The sequence below is a fragment of the Hydra vulgaris genome, chromosome 02, assembly GCF_038396675.1.
Source record: "Hydra vulgaris chromosome 02, alternate assembly HydraT2T_AEP".
NCBI classification, from domain to species: domain Eukaryota; kingdom Metazoa; phylum Cnidaria; class Hydrozoa; order Anthoathecata; family Hydridae; genus Hydra; species Hydra vulgaris.
The window spans coordinates 7,022,607-7,035,107 of NC_088921.1; the positions used below are offsets into that span (position 1 = coordinate 7,022,607).

Genomic DNA, 12,501 nt, shown 5'->3' on the forward strand with positions numbered 1-12,501 from the left:
CGTCAGACCTGTTAGAGGTACTGGCTTGGCTGGCCTTTAGCTCTGATGTATTCCTTGAACTGCGCTTAAAATGTCCAACTAGGTGTCGACATTTAGCCAGAATAGGAGATGAATCAGCTGCTTTCAAACCTGCTAGTATGCTCAGTTGAAGACAGTGTGCAATACACGGTATATGGCTGTAATCCGTCCGTCCTATAACAGCAACCATATTTCGTGCACTGTCCGTTACGATACAGCTAATTTTTTCAGCAATGTTCCACGTTGCGGCAAACTCTTCATAGAAACTGGCAACATTATCAGCAGTGTGCCTTTCTTCAACATTTATGCAAGCTAAAGCAATAGACGTCAGTTTCCACTCAGAATCAATCCAATGACCTGTTATCCCACAGTACGATTCATTGTTGGTGGAGGTCCAAAAGTTAGTAGTTAGAGCAATACTATGAATGTATTCTAGAGCTTTCTTGTTCTCATTCAACTTCTCATTGTACATCTCTCCAATGACAGTGTCGATTGTACGGCGACTGGGCAAAGTATAAGTCTGGTTTTGAAGGGCAATACGAAGCACCGCCTCTAGTCCAGCATCTTCTACAATTGCTGTTGGACGTCCAGAACTGGCACTTCAATGAGCTATTGCCACCTTCAGGTCGGCTGAGACCTTTTCACTGACAGGCTTGTTTGACTGACACGTAAATAAATTGGTGATTGATTTTATCTGAGGGGTCATCTTACGTTCACTGTCGACAACCTGTTGATATTTCAGAGGATGCTTGTGCTGAAGGTGATAAGTCAGCGGTGTGTTTGAGCCACGGAAAGCAAACTGTTTATTGCAGTGAACGCAGTATATTTTGTCACCTTCGTCTACTTTACCATCAGCATTCAACTTGAAAACAAAATGCGTGCTTATCTTTCCAGTTAAATGTTTGACAGAAACGTTGCTTTCATTAGTTGCCGCAGCCATATTTGCAAAACAAACTTTGTTTACTTTAGAAACGGATATAGAAATGTAAGATAATGTTCTTAGGTCAGTAAGTATTTTAAAATATGACAAAATTTTTAGTCGAGATTTTCAAGATACGCGCTTTCAAAATTAATTTTATATTTATCGAATTCTATTGAAAAATTCTAAATTTAATACTCTTTTTCGACATGGCTAATGACTTTGAAACAATTGATTTTGAAAAGTTGCGTTTAGACGTTTTTAAAACTTTTAAAACTGAAAATAACTTCTTTGCGAATGATTTATATGAAAACGATATATTTTTTTTATAAATTTTTATGCTTAACATTTATCAAATTAACAGATATCAAAATATATTGTTCATGCTAAAATTTAAATTAGGCCAAGTACCATACCATTTCACAAATAATTTCTTTATAAATAACGTTAATAAATATAATATAAGATAAACAGGTAATCTTGAGTTTATTCTAATTGAAGAATATTAAAGTTAACTTTAATATTCGAGTAGTTTTAATACAACTAGTTGTACTTAATATATAATATATTACCTATATTGAACATAATATATATTATTCACTTGTAAGGGCTTCGTGATAAGATCAAATATACATTTTAGCTGTATTTTAACTCTTATTAATAGTTAAAGCAGAGCTAAAATGTCTCATACAATGCAATTATGGTGTCATCATAAAATTTAATTAAAATCTCTAACAAATGTCAAAATTTTATCTGAATGTGTAATTATTAGATAAAAGTAAAATATACAAATATTTTACTTTTATCCAATAATTACCAGCGTAGCGGTTACATTAAAAGGTGAAGGAGAGTTTGAGTTTAAAAGTTAAAAAAGCGTTTGAAAGAAAAAAAATGATAAATAGCTTCAAATAAACTAACTCTTTTCACTTAGACTAAAAATTTTCTTTAAATATAAATATTATTTTTACAAAACTTAGGGGAAACTTTTACGATTCAAAAACTATTTAAAAACTTTTCAAAAACTATTCAAAATCATGCCTCAATAGGAGGTGAATAATTTCGTTTGCCAAACAGTTTTTCCTATTGCTCCAAAATATTTTTCGGAAACGGTTTATGCGGAAACCGTTGAGTTTATACATAAAAGTAAACAAAAATTGACACGCGTTTAAAGTAAATATTAGTTTGGATCTATATTCAGTTTTTTATGACGACAATTTAAGCCTGAACAGTTCTGAGGAAAGTGGAATTCTACAAGGTTATTAATTCTGTATGGATTAATTTGTTAAAAGTTGCGTCAAGATTTGTAGTTTGTGATTTAAATGCGTCACAATACAATTATTTGTGAGGAATTTTAATACCTCAGTTTAACGATTATAATACATCATATAATACAGCAAATTTATTCAATCATAAATAACTAAAATAAAAGTATTTAAGTTAAAAATATTGAAGACGATGGGAAAATCTTTTTGCCAGTAAATTGCATTGATAATGGTTTGTATCTATTTTACTAAATAAATATAAGAAAAAAAAGATTTCCTTTAATATTGAATTTTTTTTAATGTGCTTATTATGAAAACAAAATTTTATTAAGGTTTACCTTTTTCTTTTTTTTCTAGAATATGTTATACTGTCATCGTTGTAATTTCAGAACTATTGTTAAAACTATTTGTAAACATTTCTTATAGGAGAAAAAACCAAACTTGTTTATTATTGTAAATCACACGAAGAGGCGTTGCATTGTATCAAAAAATATAAATTAAGAACAACAACACAATTTGTGATGTATTATGCTAATAAAAATTTTGGTAACACAGGTTAGCTGATTGCCTAGTGTTCTTATTTTTTGAATTCTTTGCAGGATTTTCTAATAAATTCTTTGTATTAAGTTGCTAACCCAATATTTTTTAAATCAGGGTGGCCACTGCTCTTCTAAAATCTTTTAAAGTCCTTTTTTTCAAAATCATCAAAAATCCTCTAATATCCTCTAAAAAGTTAAAAATGTGGTAAAATCTCCCCTTTAACCCCTCTTTTTTATTTTTTCATTTCTTGATGGTTGCATAATGTTCAAAGTTCATGGTCTGCAAAACTGGTTAATGTCTGAAAGGAGGATTGGGCTGTAAGAAATCTTTAAAAACCTTTAGCAAATCAATGTCATTTAACATTAGCAACGGCGTTGTTGACCCCTGTCCAAACCCCAGTTTTGTGAAAACATGGACGTTAAACCTATAAAAAAATCTTTTAAAATCCTCTTTTTTTATTCAAAATTTTGTAGTTTTGCAAAATTCTCTAAATTAAATGCAAAATCTCTCTCAAAAATCCTCTAATATCCTTTTTTTCTTATAAAAGTTTTATGTGGCCACCCTGTAGATACAAAACAGCAAATAGAAGTGTACTTTGGGAAAATTCCTTATTCAGGAATGCCTTATATTGTTATTTCTAATGAAGTTTTAGATTGTCACCATGGGTTTGACAGAAATGTTTCAAAAAAATATGGTTAGAAAAAAATAAAAAAAGCCATGTTTAAACTAAAAATTTGCTTATAATGGTGCTGTTTATGATGACACTCTATTGAATGACATTGTGTGCCTTATCGATTATTCCTAGTGGCGGTCCTATTTCCATGTCTATCACTCTTTCATCTTTGTCCATTATTTAAAAGCCTAGTTTGTTTGTTTTCCATCCTTAGTTTGAAAAATTGGTTCGGACATGCACTGGTGGAGAAAATATTAAAAATAAATTTTGTTTAACTTTATTTAGTAAATCACTAGACTTGCATCTGAATTTTAACTCCCCCCCCCCTCCCCTAGTAAATCATTAAAGTAGCATATGAACTATACTCTGACCCTAGAAAATCATTCAATATGAGATGTATGTTAATGGTGTTGAATGACAATAATAGAATTGATATAACTGTTATTATTATGTAGCTATATATTTTTTGTACTGTAATTGAAATTTCTAGAGCTTGTGATATACAAGTTTTAGGATTATTTCTTTAATTTAAGAACATTGGAAAAAGGCAACTGTTAATCTTACTTTAATTAGTATGTTTATTGTCCAAAATATAGTAATTTTAATTTAAAGATATAGTAATATTAATTTATATATTTTTTCAAGTTTAAACTTCAACTTTTTTTGTTTTTGCCATTTCTATTGTTTTATTTTATAAACTGGTAATATATATTATATAATATATATTTTTTTTAAAAGGATTATGTTTTGTTTGAATTTAAAAATGTCTTGGCATTATATTCTTTTTTATACCCTTTTTTTTAGTTCGTAGTTGAGGTTCTGCCCTTCTTCATTATTTTTATTTGATTTCTCTACTGTTAAAATATGGTTTAAATTTAGTAAATTTTCGTGATTTAAAATTTACTTTATTGATCATTTGCCAACAGTTTAGGTTGTAAAATTCTATTTAGCACAAGGTAAGAATAACTTTGTTTTCTGGTAATACCACTAAACGTTTTTTTGTGATTATCAATATGTTAGTTTTTGTTTAACTTTATTTTTGTGTAACTGTGTTTGTCATAGCTTTTCATAGGTTTTCATTTTCATGGCAACAATAATTTCTTTTTACTTGTGAAATGCTGTCAAATGTTTTAGAAAATTTATATCATGCAAGAAAAAAAGATAAAGGCTTACCAGTGCAAAAAAAACCTTCACATCGAGTAGGTAAGAAAATTGATTTATTAAGCTCAGCATCTAACATCAAAATTGATTGCATTGCTTCTGAAGCACTAATACAAGAATGTATTAGTTAGAGATGAGAATCGAACCCTTTTTTTAAAGTTCGGGTCCGGTTCGGTTTGGTTACATCTAATGTTCGAGTTTGGTTCAGTTCGGTCTTAAGCACAGTTCGGGTTCAGTTCGGTATCAACACAACTGTTTTTTTATTAGTTACAAAGCTTTACATCCACAATGAAAAAAAACAAATTCAAGTAAAATTAAGTAGTTAAAGTATTGCAAATAACTTGAAATAATTTGCATTGCTTTTATACTGCAACTTCAAAAGTTCAAAAAACAATGCAGTTGCCAATAGCTGCAGTTAAAGAGCACAAAACATTAAAGCAGTAACTTTCTGAACACAGATAGCGGTAGCTTAAGTAGCCTACTGTCAGTCGAGTAATCAGGGCTGCATGTTGTATTTGAGAAATATCAGCATTTCCAATGTTTCTGGGTTTAGGCGAGCCCTGCGCTCACTCATCGTCACCCTACACATTGAAAACACTCCTGCTACAAGTACTGCCACTTTCACTGGCAGTACTTGTAGCAGGAATAGCCAACAACTTTCTACCAATCAACGCCATCGTCGGAAGCTTATGTTCACGATCATTGTCTTTCGAAAATTGCAATGCATCACACGCTGTCACGGGCAGTGCCAAGTATTTGTCAAGTTCATGCCTTGTGTCATTACTGTCGGCGTTAAACAATTAAGTGGCAGCTGTTTTAAAGTCTGCCAGCAAATCATGCAATTCAGGGTCAGCTTTATCCTTCTTTGAAGGAGGCAGCTGATCTGAATGACCTCATTCACTAAAGCTGTCTATATCTGTATTGCCTGAGCCCTTTCGTATCACCTGATTTAGTGAAGAAGAAACAAATTTTTCCACCATACTACGCATCTCTGAAAAAACAAAATTGCGATCTTCTATGTTGACAAATAACAAGCATTCGTAAGAAGAAACAATAAGTGTTGATAACTTGTGGCCAAGGATAAATAATATACTTTTCATTCAAGCTGGACAGAAAAGCTGTCTTCAAATCACGCATACTGTTGCTGTCTGAACCATTGATCTTACATACTGTCCGAAGACAAAATAGCATTAGCCAAATATCAGGTAACGTTGGCACATTGTCATGTGACAATTGTACAGTAGCCTTGTGAAAGGGTTGCAAAAATTGTACGACGTTATGCAACAATTTTTTATTAACGTTGTTCAGTTGCTCAAGTTTGTCAAACTGCTTTGAATCAGCAAGAATTGAATTGACATGATCTAACTGACATGACAATGGTTGCAAAAGAAAAAATTAACTGTTCCAACGAGTCGCAACATCCTGTTTGAGAGTGTAATTTAGTTCCTAGTTTTTCCCACTATGTTTAAAGCCCACCATATCCTTTGAAGTCTTGATTATTTTATGAACTAAATTAGCACCAGGGCCTTTCAAAGCCTTTTCAACAGCTAAATTCAGGTTATGAGCTGCACAGCTAAGTCTAACATCGCTGCGATAAGCTGACTTCATATTAATCCCATTATCAGTCACAAATACCATATTGTCACTTTTTATAGTCTGAGGGAAAAGTTTTTTGGGTATTTCAGTTGTCTTTGATTTTACGGCAATGCCAATTTTAGACTCACTAAACTCAAACAATCCAATAAACTTACTTATAAAGCAATAACTGCTGTTAATGTAATGTGCTGTAAAAGTCTGATAAGAGTATTTTAGAATGTCATCGGTCCAGTGATCAGTTGTTATTGCGATATGTGTAACCCCAGCAAGTTCATCTTTCAGCTTTCGAACACATTCGTTGTATAACTTTGGTAGTAGTGTCTTAGACAGCGTTGTTCGATCACACATAATATCCTCAAGTTGCACTGTTCCATACTTCAATCCAATATCAATCATTGTTTGAGCAAAGTGATAGAACCCATCATCCTGAACATATGAGAATGGCTGAATGTCTTTTGCTATCAAGAACAGGGCTGCACTTTGTGCATTTTCACATATGTGTTTAAGAACCTGTAAAGTATAAAGCAATAAACAATAGACATTAAATACATAGCAATACATAATCGCCTTTTTTTGTACTACAAAAAACATTATATTTCTAAAATAGTGCCAACAACTTGTAACAAATATATTTTGCTATCAATGGCAGCAAGTAACAAGTGAAAAGTTAAAACGGTAAATAGAAAAAAGCAAGATCCGCTAACTATATTTACTAACCTCTGTCTTTTTAGGTATAAAGCTTGTCATTTTTAATTGTCCAGGTTCTGAATTGATCTTATTGATGTGTCAACTTCAACGCAACGGAAGCGTGTCCAGCATTCACTCTTTGTCCATGATGCATGTACTAAGCGAGCCGCTCCGTCTGTTATCAATTTCTCCAACACTTTTTTAGTCCATTTACGAGTTAATTTACAGTTACTCATTATTACTAAAATATTATGCAATTATTGCAATCATTAATTACTAAAATACAATATTTCCGTTTTGGTTAGTAATGTTATGAATTGTAAACTTATCGCATTTTAAACGTTGGGAGAAAATTTTTGATTTTTTTCTAAAAGTAAAAATTACTTAAAATTTTAGCTTTTAAAGAAATAATAACTTATGCTTTAAATAATTTTGATTTAAACAAATTGTTTATAAAAAAAATTTAAAATAAAATATATTTTAAAAGTAATTATTATTTACTAAAATTACTAACTCATTTTATTCCAATACTTAAAATTAGAGAAAATAATTCTAAACTCGTGATATGTTATGAATTAGGTTCTGTTTTATGTTATGTATCATGTTAAGTATTGTAGTGATGAGCGAATTGCAAAATTTTCACCTTTTCAAACCTCTATTTGGCTTGGTTAGGATAAGGACAGTTGGTTTGATTCGGTTCGTTCCCAACAGTTTTAAAGTTCAGGTTCGGTTCGGGTTTGTAACAACTAAAGTTCGGGTTCGGTTCGGTTCTTTCGTAGATAAGGTTCTAGTTCGGTTCGTTCGGTTCGGGTTCGGTTCGTTTCCCATCTCTTGTATTAATACAGATGATTCAATTACAGGGGATGCAACATTTACAACAAATTCTACATCATTTGAAAATGAATCCTCTTTAAACAACACAAATTTGCACTACCAAGCTTTCCACTACTTTTAACTGAGGATGTTGAAAATATCTTAATCAAATGTTATCAGATAGTGTTATACATCATTTCCAAAACATATTTAAAAAAATGTCATTTATCATCAAGTAGGCTTCAATATTGGATTCAATATTCAATATTGGAACAAAAATTGTTTTTCAAGGTACTAGGTTCACAACCATTTGTTCAAATCATTTATAAAAGGCATTACCATTTGCTTGCTCTCAGCACATACAGCTGTAAAAATGGAGAAATATATGTACTTGACAGTAACTTTCAAGGAAATTTATCAATAGATACGCAGAATCAAATATGTTTTCTTTTAAAATATGATGAAGCTATGATCGAAGTAAATGTTTTATTAGTGCAGAAGCAAGAAGGACATAGTATATTGGGGTTTGTTTTCGCTGGCTTTTGTTAAATTTATTTTATCTAACAACAAAACCCTTTTGAAAGTATTTGGTTTGACCAAAAGCAATTTAGAAGTCATGTTCTCTTGTGCTTGAAGGAAAATGTAATGAGATCTTTTCCACTTTTAAATTTTGCAAGTCGTGGATGCCATAAATATAAATATACATAACATGTGCTCTTACTCTAGCTGTAGAACAAAATAAATCCTAATCTATAAACAAACATTTAACAAATTTTAATATTCTCTTATATTATGATATGCTTATTAAATTTGAATTTTTTAACTTTGTAGTATGTATTTATGCAATATTTAGTATGTATTTATGTAATTTTGCTTTTATCTCTGTTTTTATAACTAGGCAACTCAAACTATTATCTCCTAATAAGGGTAAAGCTCTAAAACTCAGTTTTATGATTCTGAGGCCGGCTGGTAGTCAGGTTTCCCAAACTCTGTCGTAGCTCTCAGAGAGGCTGATTCTATCAACAGCTAAAAAATATCAAAGTATTAACAGTGCCATGTTGCGCATGGATGGTGTCCCTGTGTGCACTTTTGGTGTGCAATGCAGAGGCCACATTTAGAGCTCTTTGTTACCGCTTAGGGTTTATTAATAGTAATAAGGCAATTGCTTGGGGTATTAAACAATGTTCTGAGTACTATCTATGCTTTGAGTCAAGTTCTTCAACAAATTTAAAAATGAATAAAGTACTAAAAACTATAAAACACAAAAAACCATCATCATCACCAAGTTGTCTAAAACTATCATTCACCAATATTCGTGGCCTTCGAAGTAACTTTTATTCTGTTGAGTCTTATCTCTTGCAAAGTTTACCAGACCTGCTTGCTCTTTGCGAGAGTAATTTAAGTTAAGCTGTCTAATCTGACGGTAGTAAGACGAATCAGAGTGATCTGATTCGTCAAACTACCGTCTAACTGCCATTAGTCTTCTTCCTATCATAAGCAAGGTTTTTGAATCTTTAATTAACAAACACTTAATTTCTCATCTTGAATCTAATAACTTACTTTCTGACCATCAATATGGATTTCGATCTTCTCGTGCCACAGCTGATTGGCTAACAGTAATAACCGATAGGTTTTATCGTGCATTAGATAAAGGTGGAGAGGTTAAGACTATTGCTCTTGACATTTCAAAAGCTTTTGGTAAAGTTTGTAAGTAAAGAAGACTTAACGTCTTCTGCTAGTACAGGTCCGACAACACAGATTTAGAAGGAGGGGGGGGGCTCAATCGTTAACTCTTAAAAAAAGTCTTCTTTATCTAAAAATTTTTCTTAAAAAAAAAAAAGGAGCTTAACAAAAAAGGGAGGAGGGGGAAGGCTCGGCTTCTTTGGTGTCGTCGGCGCTGTAGTACACCCACCATACACACTTCAATGAACCGAATATTTGATGACACTTTCTTATGTTGAGGGTTCCTCAACATAAGAAAGTGTCATCAAATATTCGGCAGCTTCGCCCGAGCGTCTGGCCAAATATTATGTAAATTGGCAAAACCACAATTTTCACTCGCCTAATTCGACTTTAAGTCGATTAGTAGGAACTCTGTAGTCGATTAAATCAACTATTCGTTTTTCCTTAGTCGACTAATTTCGACTATTGACTAATCGACTTTAAGTCGATTTAGTCGAAGTTAATAACAACACTGTTTAAAACGCGAATTGAGCTGTTTAGTTATAAAATTACGCATATGCAACTGATTATTCAATATTTATACTGGTATAAATATTGCGTGAAGAAGGAAAAAGCCGCAACTTAACGGTTAGAGTTCGTTTAATTACGCAGACATGAAAAGTTATTGAATTTGTATTGAAAGATAAGAAATTCAATAGTCTGGGTTTTATTAAAAAGTCAAAATTTTACTTTGGATCATCCTAAAATACGTTTTTCCACCCGCATATTTGAAATGCAAGCAAAAGTAGGTAATATACCATTACCTCGAATGTAAGTTTATTGTTATTAATGTTTAGCTTGTTATTAGCTTAATATTGTTACATATATTTGTTACTAGCTTATTATCAAGTCAAGCATATTTGTAATATTTTGAATATAATATTGTAATTAATTTTTAAATAAAAATTTTATTTAACATTTTTATTTGACTCGAACAGCTTTAAATTTGTAATAGAAATTTTTATTTTTTTATTATTATTTCTTTTTTTGACATTAATCTGACCTGATATATCTCAAATTTTTATTATAAATATTCTAGTATTAGCATTTTATTTTTAAAAGTTGAACTAAGTTTATGAATTTTGGTTTTTATTATTTAATTTTAAGCTAATCAGCTAAATTAGCTAACACGTGTTTTGTAAACTCCTACTACCTACTTTCTGAAGATAGCAATTCCAGAGGATTTTTTTTTTTCAATATATTTATATATGATTAACAATGTTGTAAAGAGCTTAATAAGACTTTTTTCTTTAATAAACCAACCTTAAAGTTTTTAAACGCTGAGAATTAAGAAATTATGTAAAAATGTTAAAAAGGTTCCCCATTCCATTAGATTACTTATTTCTTTATAATCTATATTTTCAAACAAATTTGATGTGTTTCGGTTCTTAGGAAATCTTACTTTTAAAAACCACTCTTGAAAAAATGTGTCCTGTGGCAAATTTTTCATTATTAGTGGTCTTAACCCTTTTGCCACTGAGTTAAAAAAAGCTAAATGACTGCGTGTTAAATAACAAACTAGGATCATGATGAATTAAAAGAGTATAAGATAAAAATTACTAGTCAGAATTTTACAAATAAGACCTTGTTTTTTTTGTTATTGAGATAGCTTTCATAATAATGAAAAACGTGTTCATTTTTATTATCTTAACGTGATCAAAATATACCATAACGTGATCAAAATATACCATGTTGAAATTAACAAAAACATATAGTTTCTTTATGTAACCTTAAACAAATAAAGAAGAAACAGATAAACATATTGTTTTCGAATTTAAATTAATGAGGCATTTATAGTGGTGATCAAGCAAAAAAAATCTCCGCCACTATTATTGAAAAAATATCAAGGATCTTGTTTATATCAGTATAATTAAATATATATTTAGTCATTTCTTAAAATTGATTTTTAAGCAATCTATAAATGCAATTAACAGACGGTTTGAAGCATTAACTTAAGAAGTTATTTACATTTCAAAGATAAGTTAAAGTTTTCTCCAATTGCTATAGATGTTTTAAAATATTTAAAATTGTTTATGAACCTCCATGCAGGTCACTAGTCTTTTAGAAACAAATTTTATGAACCGCGGGTCACTCCTCACGAAAGGGTCAAGGTAATAATAGTTTAAATAGTCCTTATTGTTTAAATAGTCAGTGGAGACTATTTAAACATAAGGAATATTTGTTGGAATAATAAAAGAAAAAAGATTGCTTGTATTGCAAAAAATTGATGTATTTATTTTCTGATTTATTTGCATTTATAAATAAGAAATACAAAAAGGGGTAATTTCAAAATTACTCTTATGCAACCCCATAAAAATAAAAAAAACAACTAGTTAAATTGGTGTGCAATGGTGAAGAACATTGCCCTTTTTTTAATTGGATTTTAACAAAGACAAAGTGGACAAGTAATCAATATTTTCAGGTAGTGAATTCCATATCTTGATAAATCTTTCACAATAGAAAAATCTTTGTGTATCATTTTTACATTTAATATGTGAGTTAAGCTTTTAGGCATGACATATTGTAGGATATAATAAAATACAAAAGTTTCTAACAAATTGTAGAAGCATTCCAATCTTTATAATGGTATCTAGATGCCTTGTTGCTTTTCTGTAAATTATTTTCTTTGAGCCAGGATTTTTGTATAGGTTAGTCTTATCATAGTTTATTACATTAGATGAACAATATCCTTGATTAGGTTGTGCAGATTGTTGAAAATAAACAACAAACTGTTCTTCACTTACAGCTTCATGTCTTTTCTTAACAATTCTTAACAATTCTCTGTAAAAAATTTTCTTAACAGTTCTCTGTAAAATTAGGTCGTGGTGCCTTTTCAAAAATCGGTAAGCCTTGCCCAGAGAAGTTCGGTTTTGTTTGTGAAGAATACATTTGATGAAATGTTTTAATCAATGTCAACCAAATCCTAAATCTCTTAATGCTTGTGATGAAGTGTTTTGTCATTGCTCAGATTTGAGTAATGACAAGCTCTTACTCAGCAGAAATAGCCGTTCAACAAGGTGTTTGCATATTTTTGGATAACACAGATAATTTCTAAGAGTTGATCTGAAAATCTCAGATTATGTTATCTCAGAATCTGTTAATCTCAGAGA

At 30.8% G+C, this 12,501-nt stretch overlaps 1 protein-coding gene and 1 long non-coding RNA gene across 3 annotated transcripts in view; both read left to right on the forward strand.

The window, feature by feature from the left end:
- Nucleotides 1–2,317: 2,317 nt before the first annotated feature.
- On the forward strand, nucleotides 2,318–2,764 carry LOC136076355 (uncharacterized). Its single transcript, XR_010636193.1, has 2 exons — nucleotides 2,318–2,431; nucleotides 2,557–2,764. It is a non-coding gene; the product is annotated as an uncharacterized LOC136076355 (long non-coding RNA).
- A 7,301-nt stretch (nucleotides 2,765–10,065) lies between these two features.
- LOC136076686 (uncharacterized) overlaps nucleotides 10,066–12,501 on the forward strand; it is a 59,425-nt gene continuing 56,989 nt past the window's right edge. For both annotated transcript variants that reach the window (XM_065790017.1, XM_065790018.1), the window contains exon 1: nucleotides 10,066–10,162. The gene's annotated coding sequence lies outside the window, so the exon portion shown is untranslated. The remainder of the gene's footprint in view (nucleotides 10,163–12,501) is intronic.